General features: G+C 36.8%; 1 long non-coding RNA gene across 1 annotated transcript in view; it reads right to left on the reverse strand.

Annotated features, from left to right (window-relative positions):
• The window catches only part of LOC130917038 (uncharacterized), a 98,040-nt gene that overhangs the window by 20,695 nt on the left and 63,625 nt on the right, over positions 1 to 13,720 (reverse strand). Inside the window, exon 2 of the long non-coding RNA XR_009063408.1 lies at positions 8,125 to 8,177. This is a non-coding gene — a long non-coding RNA (uncharacterized LOC130917038). The remainder of the gene's footprint in view (positions 1 to 8,124; positions 8,178 to 13,720) is intronic.

Genomic DNA, 13,720 nt, shown 5'->3' on the forward strand with positions numbered 1-13,720 from the left:
GATATTGTTGATGTAACATAATGTTAATGTGTCTTTCCAACTAATTGCAATTGATTTCTCGCGAAATTTAAAAGTAGGATTGCCAACTCCCTGAAAAAGTAAGGGACACCTCATTAGTACCGTCACCATTGAATTATTATTTTGCATGTGAAAAGAGATTTTTTATTAGATGGGACTTTGAAAGGCAAAGGCACAGCTGGTAAAATTCCTCAACTTTATTTTTATTTCTTTCTTTCAAAACTTATAATCCACATTTTTTCGCCGCACTGGAGAATCCAAACCGTTTGACCGACCGGCACCGTTTAAATATCAAAATGACCGGAATTCCATTCATTTTTAATGGCAAACATTTTCCTTTCATTTTCATTGACAGGAAAACATAAGTGGTTGTGACTGATGCCAATATACTGGATTCCTTTGAGGCATATATAAATTGATGCCATTGACGGCCATTTACGTTAAAATTGGGGCTGTCAAACGATTACAATTTTTAATCAAGTTAATCACAGCTTAGAAATGAATTCATCGTATTAATCGCAATTCAAACCATCTCTAAAATATGCCATATTTTTCTGTAAATTATTGTTGGAATAGAAAGATAAGACAAGACGGATATATACAGTCAACATACTGTACATAAGTTTTTTACATATTGCCATGTATTGTATTTGTTGAGCTTTCAGTAAAAGATAATGTAGTGACAAAACTGTTCTGCCCAATTGCATGATGGGAAGTGGGTAACCATGACTGTGTGTAGCAGCTGCAAATACTATATTGTCTCTGTATTGTGTACAATGCAGGTTGTCAAGAAAAAGATTAATTCCTGATAGTCTTCCCCACATCACCTCAAAAGTCTATATTGTTGTAGAAGACAAGTCAAAACTTAATATTAATAAAAGCACAGTCCAAATGAATGCCTGCATCCATTCTACTCACTTGTCACTGCCTTTAAACTCTATATAAGCATATAAAATAGTCTGTTTGTGGAAATGCATGAGTGGGTTGGTCTGTGCATGCGTTGAATATTTTAATGTGATTATTTTTTTTTAAAAATTACTGCCCGTTAACGCGATAAGTTTGACAGCCTTAGTTGTGCCTTATGTTTGCTCAACATGTGTGCTTTATGTTAAAAGAACACAATTGCTTAATACTGAAGAAAAGCAATTTAATCAGGTGAAAATTATGTATTTCTTTAATGTCGGTTCAACATGTATTTTGGGGTGAACATGAGTACCCTATGTTGACTCAACAAGAGTGTGTTATGTTCGCGCAACATAAGTGCCGAATGTTGGCGAGACGTGTGCTTTATGTTAAAAGGACACAAATGCTAAATGCTGAAGGAAAGCAATATTATCAGGTGCAAATTCTTTCCATAATTTTTTTATGTCAGTTCAACACCCCATTTTTTTGAGTGAGGTGCGAAATGACAGACTCGGCGGCGTTAGTAAACAACCGCCATCTTAAAGCAGTAGACTTTTCAGGAAGGCTCTGTTGTAGCGAACCTTCCGAGCAAACCTAAGTATAATTTTAATCCAAAATGGTTACAATCTAGTTATCGTAATATCCGCAATACCCCTGTGTCTAGGTAAGTTTAGGGTAAAGAATTGGGCTAGGGCCTATTGTCCCAAAAACCGTTTGTACTTCACATAGTGTGACCTATGTTTTTAGCTTTTTTTTTTTTTTTTTTTTTAAATAACAAAAACAGGTCAATCAATCATTAATCAATCATATTTGATGTGAAAGACATTATAGGATGAATCATGTAATAATGTGTAAAACATGAAAAGTAACGCCAGTTACTTATCCAAGTAACTAATTACTCTTACATTTAGGTAACTAACTCAGTTACTTTTTGGGAGAAGTAATTTGTAACTGTAATTAAATAAATGTAAGATTAACAATAATGCCTGTGGATCAGTTCGTCCATATTTTTTGTGGACCTCAAAAGCAAAGTGTCTACTTCATGTTTCTAAATTTTGGCAGAATAGTAAAATAGCAAAACAATTGAAATTTTACCCTGCTTAATACACATATTGGACATTTCTTGGGAAATCATAACTACAATTTAGCCCACAATGAAAATTACTTAGACACTCCTGGACAGAAACCATCAATCCAACCACACTGATATATTATATACAGCAAATGCCCAGGTATGTTACTATATTAATAATTGGAAAAATAATAAAACCTCACATGAGGGGGAAAAAAAAAAAGCAAAGAAGGAAGAGCTGATATTGACTGGAGTCACAACTTTATTGTTCACGTATGATTCTGGTCCACTCACAGCTTGTAGTTGGTGGTATATACATTTGCCATTCATTGACTATAACGTAACATGCTTTCCTAAGTTTACAATGGATGGAATAATGAATGAATGAATGAATGAATAATGGATGAAAATGAATAGTGAAATACCTGTTCTCATTAAGGTTTTCACATTTCCTGGAGCCTGTTCTAGTAGACCTTGGGTAAGAGGAGAGCTAAACCATGGAGCAATTGCCAATCAATTGCAGCTTGCAGTTATAAAATCAAAACAAGCAGTCACACTCACATTGATAAGTGCAACAATAAAAATGGAGGCTCTTTCTGCAAAAATAATCTCCTTGTCTCCAGAAGGCCTTCTTTGAAAATATCTATTTAGGATTGACTATTATTTTCCAAGCAAATATCTATGATTTCGAAAATGTGACAATATAGTCCAATGACATTGTTTGCAACTTGTTTACAGATTGTATTCTGAATCTTAATGTATGAATGTCCCTAAAGATTTTTGGATGTTGTTTTTTTTTTTTTTCAGCCTTACTCCGCCCCGAAACAGCTCGCATACTCAACAGGGCATTGATTTCCAGTGATGTGACACACTCGTCTAAAGTGAGAAAGTTGCTACGGGAAGCGAATAATCACATATCTATCTTTTCTACAGGATATGACAGTGATGACCAGCAGCACAATGAATTGTTCTTCCATAAGAGAACTAAGAAATTTAGTGCAATAAAGTTGTCTATCCACCTGCCAATCATAAACTATCGGATTATAGCTTCTTGCAAAAATTTCAGCCTTGACTATTTATATAAATTTCACACATCCCTTTGTCGCATTTTTGTTTGATGGTGTTTCATGATATTTTTCTCATTTCGATGAGTGCTTTGCTGCCTCCCACTGGTTAAAACATTGCTAGGACTGTAAATCCGTATATACAGTAGTATCCTATATAAACATTAGCATGATGACAGCGCCGAATTAAGGAATTGTATTCTTTATCTTACCAAGATATGCTTTTTTTGGGGGGACTTGCTTAGGAAAACTTTTTTTTTTTCTATTCTGACAAGGATGGCTGGATTAGCCAAGTTTAGTATAGAAGACATTAAATACAAAATAGAGCTGCATGAATTATTATTACAACAGTCAAATTCAAAACAGCACAAATAATATTCAAAGTACTGTATACAAAAACCTATTTAAAAAAAAAAAAATCAACCATGCATCTCTATCAAGTTATGATCAGTGGCACAACTATGATAATGAACTGAAAATGCACATACAATCACATCATTATTTGCACAAGGATATAAAGGGATGGGTGCTGTTTTTCTTTGTATGGTCTATATTCCATTTAGTGTATGATCTATTTTTGCAACTAGTCAAAACATAAAGTAGTAAAAGTAGATTTGTGTCTCTTCCTGTACTTGCTTTGAACACCAACAACAACAACTATTGATGTTTATTTCTTTTAAAACATCTTTTTACTCTACATTCTTGATATTTTTTGTTATGTGTTTACAGTACTGTATATATTCAATAAAGTAACCAAACAACCAACACAATACGGATGTATTTATTTTAGTGTGATTATGCTGTTTTCATAATTTATACTTTCAAGGTCTTTTACCTCCGCACTATTCAGGATAGTTCTATTCTTTTTTTTTTCCCCTAACATCACTCAACCTTAGAGAAGACAATAAAGCTCCTGGAATCTTCAATGTTTTTAAATCTCAAACACCAAGGCCAAAAACACGTGGTACTAATTTTCAAAACTGTTAATGATGAAAGGCTTCGTGAGCGCTGTTTTGAATTCTGCAACCTCTTTATTTAAATTATTTCCATGAAACATGTACCATTGGGTCATTGTACAAGTACCATTGGGTCTTGAAAAAAGTTGGATAATTTATTCATGTAAAGTTAATATTATTTACCATCAACCTAAATAATATTCTGGCAGATTTGGGCAAAAATTTGTCAATTATTTTAATATGTATGTTGTTAAAATTCAGGCGGAAGCCCAAATACCAAACTGAAATTCGAACAAACCAAACCAAAATTACGTCATCAGAAGTTTACTTTGCAATAACGTTCAATTTTATTACCGTAATAGCCTAGCAGTGTTGTTTTCGTCAATGATGACTGTAACGAAAATATAGTGTAGACATACATGAAACGTGTCTTGGGAGACTAAAACATAATGGCACGAATGCCAGTTTTCGTCTGACGAGACGAGAACGAGACGAAAATGCACCATAGTTTCTGTCACATGTTCACAATGTGTGACATTTTATGTGTAGTTAGCCTGCATCATAGCAATGTGCTGTTGTGTCACTCGGGTGACGTGCTGCAGCCCCCAACTCATCCTCTAGTGTCCTGTCCAGTCTCCCTATTGCTTGCTTTGAGACACACACGCTAAGATTTGTCTTCTTATCTTGGCGAGAAAGCATAGCATTCACGTTCACGTTAGCATCAGGCTATTGCTAATGGCGAACGTCCTCTTAAATGCTCTGACAACTTTTTTTTTACATACAGTTCGGGGCATCCAGGTAGGTGTAATTAATTTTTTTTTAGTTTCACAGATGAAAACATTTTTTATTAAACTAAAACTAGACGAAATTAGTCCTGAGTTTTCGTCAACGAAAACGAGACTAAGACAAACACATTTTGAGATGACTAATATCTGACTGAGACTAGTAATTCTTATCGCAAAAAAGACTAAGACAAAAATTAAAAGGGCAGCCAAAAACAGCACTGTAGCCTAGCATTGACCACGACTTTTAGAATCTTCCTGATTGTGTAAGCAAATGTTTTAAGGTGTAAAATACAAACTTAAAATTTTCCACTCAATGACTCTACCACCTAACAATAAGTAAGCTCATGATCTTACACAATCACTCAACCGCCAAACTGAGCTGATTTAAGTTGAGATTGCTTATACCACTGTATCAAACCGAATGTTTTTACACAATGTTTTGATTCCACATATGCATGCAGGGCTCCAGAGTCCAGACTAATAGATTAAATATAATTTCTCAGGTATAGTATGCTCTCATGTTTAGTAGGCCCTCTCAAAATCACCCTGCAACAGGTTTTTTCCTCTGCCCCACCACTTGCTAGTATGCGCTAAAAAATGAAACGCTATCTACTATCTGTTATTATTTTATTATACAGGGCTCCAGACTAACATTTTTTACTAGAGCACAGTGGCCCCTAACTTAAAATTTTAGGGGCGCAAGCAGAAGATTCAGGGGCGCACACTATAAATTGACATGCAAGTATTCCTCTAATTTTCATTGTTTAACCTATATCAAATCTGACATTCCTGGGGAAACTTATCGAGAGGGTTGTTTGAACCGATCCAGGTTTTTATGAAGCAAAACAATCTTTTTAACTCATTTCAGTCTGGATTTCTGCCACAACACAGCACCGAGACCATGCTTATCAAAGTCCTAAATGATATTCGTCGAAATACCGATGCAGGCAAATCATCTGTTCTGCTACTATTGGATCTCAGTGCCGCATCCGACACGGTTGATCACAACATACTACTCAGCAGATTGGAACAGTGGGTAGGGCTTACTGACACTGTTCTTCAATGGTTCACATCATATTTACATGATAGGGATTTCTTTGTGTCGGTCGGAAACCATCAGTCAGAACGAACCAAATTCACGTGTGGAGTCCCTCAAGGGTCAATTCTTGGACCACTCTCATTTAAAATCTATATGCTTCCCCTAGCTCAGATTATGGAACAGTATGACATCTCCTATCAAACCTATGCAGATGACAAACAACTCTACATTTCTGTGTCCCCACATGATTATAGTCCCTTAGTCTCCCTGAATATATGCATTCATCAAATCAATGAATGAATGTGCCATAATTTTCTCCAGTTAAATGTGGAGAAGACAGAAGTGATCATTTTGGGGCCAAAAAAGGAAAGGTCAAAGATAAGCAGGCACCTTAGCACAATGTCACTTACAGCTACAAATCAAGTCAGAAACCTTGGCGTAATTAATGACTCAGACCTAAAATTTGATAGACATTAAAGTCCATCACTAAATCTGCTTATTACCACCTAAAAAATATAGCCAGAATTAAGGAGCTTCTGACTCAACAAGACATGGAAAAACTTATGCATGCATTCATTTTCAGCAAATTGGACTACTGCAACGGTATATTTACAGGTCTTGATAAAAAATCAATCAGAAAGCTGTAGCTAGTACAGGATGCTGCAGCCAGAGTCCTCACAAATACAAGGAAACTGGACCACATTACACCGGTTTTGAAATCGTTACACTGGCTTCCAGTGAGTCAAAGGATAGACTAAAAAATACTGCTGCTCATCTACAAAACACTTAATGGCGTTGGACCAAAATACATGTTTGATTTGTTAGATTCCTATGAAACATCTAGACCCCTAAGTTCGTCTGGAACCGGTCTCCTGTATGTTCCAACAAGAACCAAGCAAGGTGAGGCAGCATTTAGGTATTATGCTCCTCACCTCTGGAACAAGTTACCTGAAGGTCTGAAGTATGCTCAAACTGTTAGCTCCTTTAAATCAGGGCTAAAAACGCTTTTGTTTAACACTGCATTTCCATAACTGTCCATATACTCTATGTCAATCTATTTGCTTTCTATTCCTCTTGTGCTTATCTCCGTTGTGGATTTCAATTATTAACAGTAGTAGTAGTATTTGTTTTATTTATTTTTGTATTCTATTTGTGATTAAATGCGATTTTTATGTATAATTTTATTTCCTATTTCGATTGTCTTTGTTTTTACGTTCTATTGATTTTAATGTGATTTTTATTATCTTCCTGTGATGTAAAGCACTTTGAATTGCCTTGTGTTGCATTGTGCTATATAAATAAATTTGCCTTGCCATGCCTTAACCGATAAACACTTTCATACTAAATGCATAAAACTACAAATCTATGATTGTTTATTTAATTCTCTATCAATTTTGATATCAACCAGTATACTGCTTAAAAATTAGGTTAACATGGGAATTTTGTTCTATTTCTGTATACTGTCACCTGGCACTGCAACCAATCAGCAACGGATTTATTGATCGATAAATCACCTGCGAGGACACTGGCCCGAAAATTGACATCCACATGCCACATTTTGTCAACATAGAGGAGCATATCATTTTAAGAGTGTGAAGAAAGCACATAATTTATGATACGTCACGGTACGATTTTTTAAAAAAGCAGTATTGGGAAGTTGTTGGCGTTCAGAAAAGACTGGAAATTTTTAAATGCCCTCTAAATTCATAGCTAATCAGAGACGAGTGATGACGCACAAGCACAGGACAATATGTGTCGCTGTCGCTGCAGTTGCATCGCGCCCCGTTTCAACGGCGATGACTTTTGCATTTCGTCACCGCCTCCCGTGTGTCGAGCCCCTGAGTCGGACTTATTCCCCCTGTCGGCTTCCTTCAAAAGAGTGCCGGGGAGTTTATTGGAAAGAAAATACTCACTTATCGTTGTTTTCCTCACCCACCTCCACCTTCTTTTTCTTTTGTTGTATTTTCCCTTGGCAAACCAGCCTGTTGCATTATTGCCAACTAGTGGATTTAACTGTGGAGGAGTTTGTAAGCAAAAAACAAAAAAACAAAAACAAAACAGAACAGAACAAAAACGCAATGTTACTAGTCACACGTGCGAGTACATAAAAAAGTACTTGCTCTGGTTCTAATTTTAGTCACAAAATCCGACCATTTGGTCGCAGTCTGGAGCCCTGCATGCAATCCCTCTACATAAACATCGACAACAGTCAATAGGAAAAAACAATGATAAAAGAATAAAAGTGACATTTTGAACTACCGAATGCGATTTCATGGAAAATACATACCGCTTGCAGGCCGTAGCAGAGCCCCTTAGATCATCTGATATCCCAGACTCTATCTGTGACAAAAAAAGAAACCGAAAACACTTGCAGTCAATGAAAGGTCATTTTTATTTGTCACACATACCAGTTATGGCCAAATTTATCATATAGAATTAATACATCCTGACTCAACCTGCACTAACCACTTTCTCAACATGCCACACAACTACACAATCAAAACATACTGTACAGCTCACAATATCCACCTGAGGCTCAGAAATCCCACCTCAAAATAATCATCAAGGATAACCCTTAAAGACATATAATCTATATAAGAGAAGAAATAATGAGGGCATAGCAAATGATGAAACAGGAGAGAATATATTTTTAACCATGATTAAATGTACCTTTGGTCCATTGTGTGGCTAACTATAACACAATACGAATACCTTAATCTGAAGCATTATTTTACAAAACTACAAAACAAAAACTTTGATGGCTTTACTAGAATTATTACACTGATGTTAATAGGGGTCTGCTTTCTGCTGTCTCTGTCCCTTTAAAGACAATGACCTGACTGCCAGGACACCTTGGCTGCAGATGAGAAAGCAGTTATTTCAAGCACCCGCTTCATTTATTTGTGTATGTATTTTAAGAGACCTAAAGCACTATACTGCATGTCTGGGTACCATGCTGATAAAGCAAGAAGGGTCTAATGGAATCAAGGGACATCATATGAGAGGTAGAGGGGAACAGAGGATCAGGGCTCTAAGCCAGGCAGATATACTCGGGTGGATAACATATCTTTAAATGCTACTGATGTTCAACCAAACTGGCGCCCTGGCTAGCTGGCATGGTGCCTAGTGTTCTTTCACTGGCTGGGGGCTTGTATAGTTTGGATGACTGGTGTAAGAAAAAGAGGCAAAGTCAAAGTTGACAGACTGCAGACAGCCAGCGGCCGGAGGCAAAAAAAACAACACAAAAAGTTGGGAATAAATGCTAACCAAGACGAATGAACTTAAATTCAACTTAACATTTAATACCTAAGCGGCACGGTGGCTGAGTGGTTAGCACGTCTGCCTCACAGTTCTGAGATCAAGGGTTCAATCCCGGGCTTCGGCCTTCCTGTGTGGAGTTTGCATGTTCTCCCCGTGCCTGCGTGGGTTTCCTCCGGGAACTCCGGTTTCCTCCCACATCCCAAAAACATGCATGGTAGGCTGATTGAACACTCTAAATTGTCCGTAGGTGTGAGTGTGTGAGTGAATGGTTGTGTGTCTCCTTGTGCCCTGCGATTGGCTGGCAACCAATTCAGGGTGTCCCCTGCCTACTGCCCGAAGTTAGCTGGGATAGGCTCCAGCACCTCCGCGACCCTCGTGAGGAATAAGCGGCATGGAAAATGAATGAATGAATGAATTTAATACCTACATACATTGGTTGGAAGTTTACGAATCAATCCTGTTGAGACATAACACAAATGTCCTCGGAACAAGGCCATTAAATCGTCACTCCCCATCAGGAAATGAGACCTCAAACCCCAGCGGGGCTGCAAGCTCACTGTCCAAGCTTGTGATATAGTTTGCACAATCAAGGCAGCCTCTGTCAGCACAGTGCCTTGCCCCATGGGGTGTGTGTGACTCAGGAATAAACAGTGGTTCCACTCGCCTACATCCATACTGACTTCTTTTGCTCATTAAAATGTGTAGTCTTTCTCCAATTAAAACAAAAGTGTTACTCCACTGTGGGATCGCAGAAATGGTGAGCCTTTGTAACAATATGTGGTCTGTTTTTTATTTATTTATTTATTTTTACTGAGATGAGGATGTTGAATAATAAGCTGTGTGTAAAGCTCTATCCAGTCAATAGCCAGACTCGCTAGAGGGCCAGCTTTTGGCTGCAGGTGCCGTTGACAGCTTGGTCCATTACTGTCACCTCGCAACCTTGACAGAGATGCATCTATTGACACTTACTTTGGCTGACAGTGATGACGGTGACACAGATTCCTGCTTTAAGAGTAACGATGTTTCTGCATGTGCAGCAGGCTCACACCTGCTATTTTTACCCCATAGAAGTGATGCAAGCACAGCTGCAAAAGCCGTCAAACATTATTATGCTACTGTTCCACTGAAGAGCTCATGTCGTGTCACCATATTTAATAAAGACTCAATGAGAATGAAATCTGGAATGCAATTGGATTTTAGCTTTATCTTACAAACCAGGATTGAGCAGTCATTTGGTAACCATAGTCTACCATAATCACAGACATCAACCAGGCCATGTCTCTCCAAACACAACACAGAGTTCAATATATTCAATACTCATTCATTCTTTTATTACGTATTGGCCCGAATATAAAACGGTGTTTTTTGCATTGAAATAACACTGAAAAAGAAGGGGGTCGTCTTATATTCGCGGTCTAGAAATTATACCCATTCACGACGCTAGATGGCGCCAGTTATAATTGAAGCGATGTTCTGTCATGACATATCTCAGCTACTCTTCCCATTCACGACACTGGATGGCACCAGATATCATTCAAGCGATGTTCTGTCATGACAAATCTCAGCTACTCTTTTTAGTTTACAGTTTGCATTATTTTATTCCAATGTTTTTCCTTATTCAGATTTGTTTCAAGACTACAATTGCAGTTAGACTTCACTTTGACGGTTAATGCAGTTACTGCAATTTTGTTGCTCTATCACAATAGATTGGTTTATTTACATTTCAAAAACCAGAAGCCACATATTTGCGAATGTGATTGCACTTTAGTTTACATATTTAAATGAGGCAAAATAACATGCTTTTTCTCTCAAATATATTGTTATAATCATTCGTTTCGGATGTACTATAATTATTTGTTGTATAAAAATTAATTTGGTGTTCAAAAAGTCTTTTTCAAACTTGAGTCTTGAAAAAGAGGGGGTTGTCTTAAAATCAGGGCCGTCCTATATTCGGGCCAATACGGTATCTCTACCACTTATTATCATATGGGTCGCGTGCCCCTAAACCAGTGGTGTCCAAACTATTCAACATAGGGCCGCAGTGGGTGCTGGATTTCATCCCTACACAAAGAAACGACATCTTTTCACCAATCTGGTGTCTCATAAGTGTAATCAGTTGATTGCAGTCAGGTGCTCCTTGTTTTAGCACAAACTTAATTGGTTAAACTGTCTGTGCTCGACTGGTAGGAACAAAAACCAGGACCCACAGCGGCTCTTGAGGACAGGTTTGGACACCCATGCCCTAAACTGTTTGCTACCCAATCACAGGGCACAAAGAGACAAGCAGCCATTGACGATCACATTCACACCTACGAACAATTTGGAGTGTTCAATCAATTTACCATGGATGTTATGTAGATGTGGGAGTAAACTAGGGCTGTCGCAAACTACTAATTATCTCCCGATAAGTTGACTAATCGTAAAAACAGTCGGCTGACTAATCTATTTTTTTTTTTTTTTTTTACTAATTTAGCAAAGAAATTTTTGTTGATGCTTATCAATTTAGACAAACATTTTGGAACACTTAAATTCTTTATTAAAGTAAAATAAACACGTAAACAGAAATGATAAATCACAATATCATTAACTAGTGCAAAAGAATGGAATGTAAACAGATTCAGAACACTGACTTTGCCTTTCCAACATGATTCAAAAAATTCTTTAAAAAAAATATCTAGCATTAATATTATAGTATACTACTATGTATAATAGTATAATAATTATAAAAAAAATATTCATTGTCAATTAGATTTTTCAAAAAGGGTGTCATTTTAAAGCTATTCTTAGTGTAGAATCTGAATTCTGAAGTATGTGGGATTAACTCCAAAAATCGTTACTTATATGAAGAACATGGCGTGCTTTTATTTTGAAATGTTCACCGTAAGTTATGTTCACTAAACCGTTAACCGTAAGCTTTATACTGCGAAAAAAAGCACTTTTCGTCATTGCATTTGTTGTCAGTAATAGATTTTTTTTTTTCATTTGCAAATGATGTTAACCAGGGATTTGTCATGTTGGAAGTGTCACCTTTTAACCGCAAGTTTGCATTATGGAGAAGATTGCGAATGTTTTATAGCAGGCTAAAGTATGTTGACTTTTTTCCCCATTAGCCTCAATGTAGCAATGCTAATGTTTAAAGTGTTTAATAAAGATGTGTCTCCTTATTTTGTATGTCTGAACTTTAATTTTACAGCGTGTTGATGACCAATAAACATCTGTGAAAGGAACTGGAGTTTAATATGCCATCAACACGCACGCACAAATGTATGCACGCACGTACGCGGTGATAAAACACAGCAGTGAAAATTACCGCCCTCATTTTTATTTACTGTGCGATAAATGGAGTCCTTGCATATCGCGCATGCTTAGCAACTTTAAAAAAAAAACTCTCGTTAGTTAGCTAGATGGACATACCATCTGCCAGCTTGTTGTCTCCTGTCGTCTTCCAAAATTACAACTGGGTGACGGCGCTTTAGGTGTTCATTCATAGCCGACGTGCAGCCAAAATTGGCATTGAAGAGACAGGACACAACAGTATACCCGCTTTTGTTTTTTTTTAACTAAGTCGAAGTTTTGGCCATTCTGGTGTGCCTTATCAGCTTTGTGCCACGCTCCCCGCTTGCATACCACACGTCCGACATTCTTAACTTTCTAAGCATATATTTTTTTAACCCTTCATTAACCGTCAATGGGATGTTGTGCTCGTTGACACATTTACGTCATCGATAACATCGACTAACTCAACTAGTCGGGACAGCTCTAATTGAAACCTTGATCTGAGGGTTGTGAGGGGTCCAGGTTTGTCTCCAATCACACTGTAGAAGCCCCCAGTTCAATAAAAACAAGCACAAATAACAACTTCCTGTTCAGGATAGGATGTTTCCCTTATTCATCAATATATGTATATTTTTGTATTTCAACCAGAAAAAAAAGTCTACAATGGGGGGCACACTGTAGTGGAATCATTGCTATTTTGTCGATAAGCACTGTGGGAAATGTAGTTCTTCTTAGAAAAGGTTAAAATTGTTGTTATTATTATTTTCATTTCAATAAACACAATAAATAATAGTTTACCTTATATTTATTCCTTATTAAACGTCCAAAATACAAGTTGGTCAGTAGAAATCAATGACGAAGTGAAACTAAGACCATCTTTTCCAGAGCTGAGTCCAAAGTGCATTCTGCGACAAGTATTTCTATTGAGATTGGTGTCAAAAGCAGAAGGAAATCCACCAGTTTTAAAGAAAAAATTTGATATACAGTAGGGCTGTCAAACGATTAAAATTTTTAATCAAGTTAATTACAGCTTAAAAATTAATTAATCGTAATTAATAGCAATTAATCGCAATTCAAACCATCTATAAAATATGCCATATTTTTCTGTAAATTACTGTTGGAATGGAAAGATAAGACAAGATGGATATATACATTCAACATACGGTACATAAGGACTGTATTTGTTTATTATAACAATAAATCAACAAGATGGCATTAACATTATTGACATTCTGTTAAAGTGATCCATGGATAGAAAAACTTGTAGTTCTTAAAAGATGAATATTAGTACAAGTTATAGAAATGTTATATTAAAACGCCTCTTAATGATTTCGTTTTAATAAAAT

The sequence above is a fragment of the Corythoichthys intestinalis genome, chromosome 6, assembly GCF_030265065.1.
Source record: "Corythoichthys intestinalis isolate RoL2023-P3 chromosome 6, ASM3026506v1, whole genome shotgun sequence".
NCBI lineage: Eukaryota > Metazoa > Chordata > Actinopteri > Syngnathiformes > Syngnathidae > Corythoichthys > Corythoichthys intestinalis.